At 36.2% G+C, this 8,216-nt stretch overlaps 1 pseudogene; it reads right to left on the bottom strand.

Moving 5' to 3' along the window:
* Positions 1-335: 335 nt before the first annotated feature.
* LOC149175787 (putative flavin-containing monooxygenase 1 pseudogene) lies at positions 336-4,548 on the bottom strand (annotated as a pseudogene).
* Between the last annotated feature and the right edge of the window lie 3,668 nt (positions 4,549-8,216).

Genomic DNA, 8,216 nt, shown 5'->3' with positions numbered 1-8,216 from the left:
TTTCATTACATCAGGGAATTAATAAACAATGGAAAAATTGTTTTACAACACTGCAGAACTCAGGAGCAGGTTGCTGATATTCAGAGGAGACAGAGTATTTTTTGCACAACAGTGCAAAGACAATGTGTTAATTTTCAGGAGAGACAGAGTGAAGCCTTTTTTTTGGGACTGCCTCTAAAGCAGGCTTGGTGTAATCCCTCTGTTGGAGGAAGAATTTTGTAACAACAATATTATTAATGAATACAAGTTTCCTTTTGTGTGTGTTGTTGAAACTCTATCTTTAGCAAAAACAATTTTTTGTTCCTCTGTGTTAAAAACAGAGCATTATTCTTTGTTCATTTTTGTTTGGAATTATCAAAACTTTCCAACAAAGAATACCATGGTGCAAATAGGCGCGATATAAGGTTGCACAGAAACCCTTGACTGGGTTTTTCAAGTAACAACTGGGCAAAACGTGTACCATAAAAAATGATAGGGGCACTCCCTAAACGCTGTAGGAAGGAATTGTTTAGTGCGCTGCTCTGAACACCACTGTACATGGATGGCCACCTTCTCCCCACCAAATGTTAAAGAGAGCTCATTAGTAACCCTATTATACTTAATGAATCAAAAAACATTTATGGTGTAGGGTCTATATTATCTAACAATATATACCTTGATTTGCCTCAGCGCATTCCACCGCTAAATCCATTGCTGACTTCCTAATACCAATAACTACAAATTTTTTCCTTTTGATAAGCTCAGCGGCATTCTTTTCATCCAAGGCTGAGTAGTCCAATGTATGCAAAAATTTTCCTTGAAATACTTATGGCCCTTTACCAGGAGGAAGTGATGGGATCTTGGCCACATCCCCATATCTACCAATGCATAATATTAAGAATTCAAAATCATGCCACTGCATGAACCAAGGGAAACCAAAACAATTCAATATATTCCTCGATGGCAGGGAAATTTTCGTGGCACCAAGTGAATGTAGCTATTCTTTCAAATTAGAAGAGGGTGGTATAATCATTAACGCATTAAAAACATTTGATTTGAATATATATATATATATATATATATATATATATATATATATATATATATATATATATATAGATATTATAATCCTAAAAAAATGTAACAACTTTAAAATTGATTTAAAAAACAAAAACTTAAAACATTTAAACTTAATTTATACTTAAATTTATATTTCGAGTGAACTGCTGGTGGGTTTTTTTGATGGGGTGTACTTACAATCAAAAGACGCTGAATATATAGGAAATATGAATGTGGGGCATATATTGTATTGGAATCTGGTAAGTTTGATCACTTTTAGTGGGAAGGATGAAGTAGCAAAAACTGTTACCATAAAAATATTTTTTTTTTCTAAATAAGACTGAGCTAAAATATATTACAGCGAGAGCCAAATTACATTATCAGTATTACACCAGGGCCGCGGCCCTGTAAAACTGGTCCTGAGACCGACTGTAAACACGAGAATGTTCATATCAGGATTACAAAAGCTGGAACCAGAGTGACGCTTATGTAGTCGGCACATGGACTAAGACAACATAGACACATAACCGACACGAAGACACCATAGACACGATAGACACATAGACACCATTACAGAAGTAACAGATAACCGACACCATAACAAAGATGAACAGAAGTACAAAAAGACTGAGTGCAGATACATATGTGGTCGCAAAGAGAGCTGACAGAGAGAAAATTCATGCAGAGAAACCTGGAGCACGAACTAGCTTTCATCCGTAGTCTGTGGCTCATCCTCCATCTTGCAGCAGGGAGGCTGGAGAATAGCCTTACCCTTACCGACATTGCGCTGCACAGGCTCGCTTGGACCAGCTCCAGGATCATGAACAGGCCTTAGTATATCAACGGCTGGAAATTCCATGTCCACAGTCGGGACAACCCCAGGATTCCGCGGAGGGTCAGCACGAGGAGCGTCATCATCTCCCCACTGATTTCGGCAATGCTCAACTGAAACAGTGACGAAGAAGGTAGAATTGGACAGAGTGCAGGGAAGGCGATATCTAACCATTGGATGCTCAGTATGCCCGCACTCCATTCGCTCCGGAGGTTCCGCAACTCTTCCTCTGCCCGTAGGCCTTCCTCTTGGTCTTCTATGCTCAGAGGAATCTTCAATGGAGGAGGAGGGAGAAAGGGCTCTTCCACTGAAACTGCCCCGTCGACTGGTACCCCGAAGCCGTTCACGCTGCATTCTGAAGGTGTGCGGACGGCGGGCGTGAACACACAGATTATTCCCCTGAACCAGACTCCCAATTCCCCAGCAAGACTGCGGATGGAAGGTATGCAGCACCTCCAAACGACCAGGTTCACGACTGAACTGTCGGGAAGCTTTCCAATTGCTCCGGTCTATAGCACCTGAACCGTCGCAATCGCTCTCAGAGCCTGATAGAGAGCCGAAGCATTGAGCCTCCGCCACTTCCTTCAAGATCAGAATCGGTGCAGGCGAGAAATGCGGGAGAATGTCCAAGAGCTTCCGGCTATGAAGAGCCATGGTTAGCGTTTCAAGGCTCACAGTGAATGCCGAGGGGACGGCTCTGCAACCAGAATTAACTACCCTCCTTGAATGCTGCATGCCTGTGTGTTTAAGGCTTGTCCTTTGGGTGTACGTGGCTTGTCCGAGCGGACACTTGCCCTGCTGACAAGCCATGGGCCCTGTATTGCTAACAACCACCCGCATCCGGGGGTTACCATAAAAATATTAGGGGACTCAAAATGTGTTATTGAATGGGTACATGGATACACTCAATTCAATCTTATCAATCTTTCCGCATGGATGAGGCGTATCTAGATTTTGGAGCAGACCCTTCTATAGATTACATATAGGCATGTGTACCCGACCCTTCTACAGATTACATATAGGCATGTGTACCCGGACAGAATGGGGTTGCACACATGTTATCAAAAAGGGGCATTGCATCATAAACATGTTTCATCCACTTTAAGTGGAGGACAAAGACACTTAGGAAATAAAAATATGGTAATAGATTTTCAAAGTAAAATCATAAGAGATAATGGAGATATGGTAAGTAAATAAGATTTTGCACTAAAGTTTTACTCAAAAAAAGACAAATAAGTAACCATTTATTTTTATTTTCATTTTTAAATATATATCAGAAAGAAACAAACTGTTGTAATCACCTTTATTAATGAAAAATAATATTTTTTTTTACTTAAAAAATAAGAAAAAGTTTAAAAAATCAACTAAACTTAAACCTAATAAAGAAAGTATTCATGTTGTACTCGCCAATTTATCCAATTTGTTATACACGATATTCCTTAATAATAATAAATTGCTATATTTATGCCGTAAGGCGTTCCCTCTAAAATGAACTTTCTTTTCATCTTTGTTGTCTTCATTATGTTCGTGTGATTTGATGTTAGACGATTCAAACATTTATTACCATTCGATCAAAAATCTTGTTTTCATAACTAACTTTTCAAACTACCCGCTAGTTGCCCTACTTCTTGCTCTCTCTTCTTCGGCATACCGTTCGATCAAAAATCTTGTTTTCATAACTAAATTTTCAAACTACCTGCCTGTTGCCCTACTTCTTGCTCTCCCTTCTTCGGCATAAATTCACCACAGTGGATCGAATGGCTTCACCACGGCGGGAAATAGTGAGCAAACGATACTCAAGTGTCCAATCTATGTATAAAGAATCATTCATAAAATTGTGATGCAATTTCAAATGTGGAAATACTACCATCATGCTTTTCACATCTTAGAAGATCAAGAGTCAATCTTTATTACAAGCATTATATTATTTTATAAACTTCAAGATAATGTAACAATTTAGCTTTATCTTCCACTTTTGCATGCAATTTTCTTTATTAATTCTTATTTTAAATGATCATTTACATGTCAAAATTGTTTCTAAATTTATGCCTTATAGGGTTGCAAAGCGTTTTCTTTGCAACGTCTAGTGCAAATGCTAGTTATTTTACTATTACCTTCATAATTAAAATAATTGGTTGAATGGATCAATTAACGGGTACCATGCATAAAAGGAGACAACCATATTGTATCCTCTATCTGTCTCTCTCTATCTGTCTCTACTTCTGTGGATTCTCCATTGCTTTTCTGCACACCCACTTCCCAAACTGCATTATTGGCATATGGACCTCCGTTCTTACCCCATAACCCAGCATGTTCCAGACTGTTCTCACAATATTCTTGACCAATATATCGAATCTCCACCACTTTGGAATTAAGTGAATGTAATCAAGCAATCCAAAATGCATGGCATAGCTCTGGAAGTAGTCCAGCACCTCAGAGTGCGGTGGGAATTGGTTAGTTACATGGCTTGGCCATGGAAAATCGGTAAATTCGAAGGCATGGCGACTAGTCTGTAACTTTGTTGAAGAAAATATTTCTCTCCACAGGCCGCCAATTCCTTGTTTTTCTTCAAACACCGTGGGCTTCAGATTTCGACTCAGTAAATATTTGGTTGCAAGGAGACCACTCATTCCTGCCCCTATGATACAAACCCTTCTATTCTCATTCTTACCTTCCATCACCAAATTCTCTATGTAGTTAGCCACCAATTTGTCTAGCAAATTTTAGCACTTAACCAATGCCAGTCAGACGGAACAGATTTCCAAGCGTGGCTACTGCAGTGAGCGCACGTTCGAGAAATCAGAGAATTCCAACACGTAACGTTAATATTGTACGCCATCCACGTTAACTTGAGGCATCCACATTTTTCAGTCTCCACGTAAAGCAAATTTGTCACTTTGAAACAGACAAAATCAATAATTTTGCTCCAGTCAAAAAGAAAAATTCTTAATTTCACATAGCCTGCTGTTCGTTTCAATTCCAACCAAGTTTTCATGATTTTATCAACGCCTCTTTCACATGGGACATAATTCTAGATTGAAATGACTTCCCTAAACAGTATTTGAGGAGGAAAGCTCTCCCGTCCAGATTTGGAAAGCTTTCCTGTGGAGTCCTGTTCTAAGGCGAAGTTTGCGTTCAATTATTATGTATGTTTTTTCTTAAATTTAAAGATAATTTTTTTAATAAAATTATTATCTTTTAATATCTCAAATGTATAAATAAATCAAAATTTTAAAATTTCCCTACAATAAATTTAATATATATATATATATACTTTGTTCCAAAAGTCTCAATCAAATGTGTCGTGGACGTAATTACTCTGTTTTGGAAATGGTGTAAACGCTGTCTAATTTATTGAATGGGAGACTTTGAACTGATGTCGAATTTAAAAGACTTCATTCAAAGTTTTATGAAAACCTAAAAAGGTTTTATTCGAATAGTATTCAACGTTACATTAAAAGTTTATTGTTAAATAGTTCTTAAAAGTTTATTGTTAAATAGTTCTTATATAAATGATTCCAATTTCAATAATCAAAGTATGATTCGAATGGAGTGTGTTTTGATGGGAAACTAACTCACTCAAAATTTCTGATTACATAGCCCTTTTCCAAATACTATATAATGACAAGAGGTTTTTGGTTTAAATATTTTAATCATTAAAGATTGTTTTGAATGAGTAAATGGAGAATTTATTTAATAAGGAAAGTGTGTTTTAAAATAATATGTTTAACAATAATGTAAAAAAGTTGTTTTCTAAATAGTGAATAAGTATTACAAAATACTATTTTTATTTTTTTTGGTTAAGGCCATTTTATTGAAAAAAAAAAAATCAAATTGTTAATTTTTTAGATTGAAGTGTAATTGGAATATTCTTTCAACCAATTAATTGCATGTTAATGATAATTTTACTATTTGGAGACATAGTTTGATGTATTAATATTTGTAACATTATTGATGTTAATGTAAATTACTCTCAACTCATTTTGGTACCAAAACAACCGCATACTCCATTAGATGAAAGCCCAAGGACATGGGAGGAGTAGATTTCATATAGCGATATTTGTTGTGATTATATGTTTGTTTGTTGTCATTTATTAGTTGGAGCAAGGACTAGAACCATGTAGAGGAACAACCATTTGATGACATAGTTGGTAGAGGTTTATGGATTGAAGATTGAGTCAAATAAAGCGTAAACTAGAGTGTTGTTATATTTGTTGTAGATTCACTATGAAGGATAAATATTTGAAGGGATTTACTGTTCATGAGATAGACAAGCACACTACATTACATTATGTTAAAAGAAGGTAACTCATGGACTGGGTAGGACAATTGATAATGATGTTGCAAGTTAGAATTATTCGCAGGAAGAAGCAAAAAAAATGGAAAGGAAAGAGTAGAGCTTTCCTTGGGGAGTTAAGATTTGTACCTACAGTGAAAGGAGAGATGTCATTTTCTATTGAATATTTGAAATGTTGACTTGCCCATGCAAGTGTCCAGTGCATGTCCATAATGGGTATGCATCATGTACCCTTTATGATTGTAAATTACATGAAAGTGAGCACAATTGTTGGAGAAGTCGCTAAAAATAACCATTATTTGTGTGTGGGAAGCTCAACATCGAGCTGAATGAGTGGATTTTCATTTTGGGGGGCTTGAGAGGCTTAACAAGAATTCTCATTGTTAATTAGTTTATAAAAATCATTAGCTAGAAATGACATGGATAAATAGGATTGTTGGCACAAGTCATATGATTCTGCAAGTTTTAATGGTCATCCACAAAGAAGTTTACCTTCATCTCTATTAGAAAAGTCCTCTCATGTACCTAGTAAGTATGGGCATAATGGTCATCCACAAAGAAGTTTACCTTCATCTCTATTAGAAAAGTCCTCTCATGTACCTAGTAAGTATGGGCATGGTCATCCACAAAGAAGTTTACCTTCATCTCTATTAGAAAAGTCCTCTCATGTACCTAGTAAGTATGGACATGGGCGAGCCACATTATTTGTGGATCTTTTTGAGGCATTCTCTAGATTAGTGTCTCACATAGTCAATGGATAAAGATTCTCAAGCCAAGAACCCCCTATTAAATAGGTTGTGCAAGTTTCACATCTTGTTTCGGTATGTCAAAGAAAGAAAGGGGCATGCATCAAAGAAATGTGTTGAAAACTCTCTTATGGAAAGACTTTATCTTTTTGTAATTTTCAATTATTATAATCCTTTGAGTTTGTATAAGAGCTATATTGGAAACTCTCTTATGGAAAGACTTTATTTTTTTGTAATTTTCAATTATTATAATCCTTGGAGTTTGTATAAGAGCTATATTGGGTATGGCGAACTCAATATGTGAGTGTGATTTTATTAGAATTGACCACTCTAACAACTACCTCATGAAGAAGAGAAATTCCAAGACAAATATTGTACCAAGATGAAACATCAAGATGCCTAGGAAGTGAATAAAAATAGAGGAGGAAGATCATATTATTTTCATACATGTGTGTCATTATCTCTTGTGCTATGTGGAGTCAACAAAAACAGTTCGACAATAACTAATAATGTTTGTGGTAGCAGTAGAGAATGTGGACAAGATTGTGCGGTGTGTTGAATAATAGCAGACTCATAGTCAAATTATAGTGTAAGCCACACAATGTAATATTAAGCAAGTCTATGATATTTTGTAGTGGTCCTTGAAAAGTTTGTAATAATATGCACCCATGTCAATTGTGATGTAATCTTGATAAGGCATGTGTACCCTTTTGAAGTTCATGGTAATATTGAAATTACCTTGTAAGTGCAGGTTTGTGGTAAAGCATGAACCACTTTGTAGTGCATGTTTGTAGTAAGCCTGAAACCACTTATGAGAGGGAAATGGATAGGGATTCTTGTAGCCTAGTTGAGTTTCAGTTGACAAAACTACTCAAAGCATGGTTGATGGTTCGTCAATAAAAACTAAACCATGATTGAGGGTCAACTGAGAAAACCCAGAGCATTGTTGAGGCTTAATTGACAAAACCCAAAGCATGGTTGAAGGTAAGTTGACAAAACTAAGAGAATGGTTATGGGTAGTCCAAGGAAACCTAGGATGATGATGATACAAGGGTAATTAAATGTAGAAGTATAAGTACATGTATATAGGCATATGGTTCAATGAACCATGTACACGAAGGACATCCTATTAGACCATGGTTGCAGTGGTAAGGTACCAATTATTCGAGTGAATTGTTCTTCCTTTATATGGATGACAACATTGTTTTATAATGGTTTTAATACAAGGTTGGACCATAGATAAACTTTGTTGATCTAGATTAAGACAAGTAGTTGTTAAGAGGGAGAATTAGAAAAAAAAACT

This window comes from Pinus tabuliformis, chromosome 4_1 (genome assembly GCF_031772625.1).
Source record: "Pinus tabuliformis cultivar Carrire ecotype Pingquan chromosome 4_1, CPIR1, whole genome shotgun sequence".
Taxonomy (NCBI): Eukaryota; Viridiplantae; Streptophyta; class Pinopsida; order Pinales; family Pinaceae; genus Pinus; species Pinus tabuliformis.
This window is presented reverse-complemented; position numbering and strand designations above follow the sequence as displayed.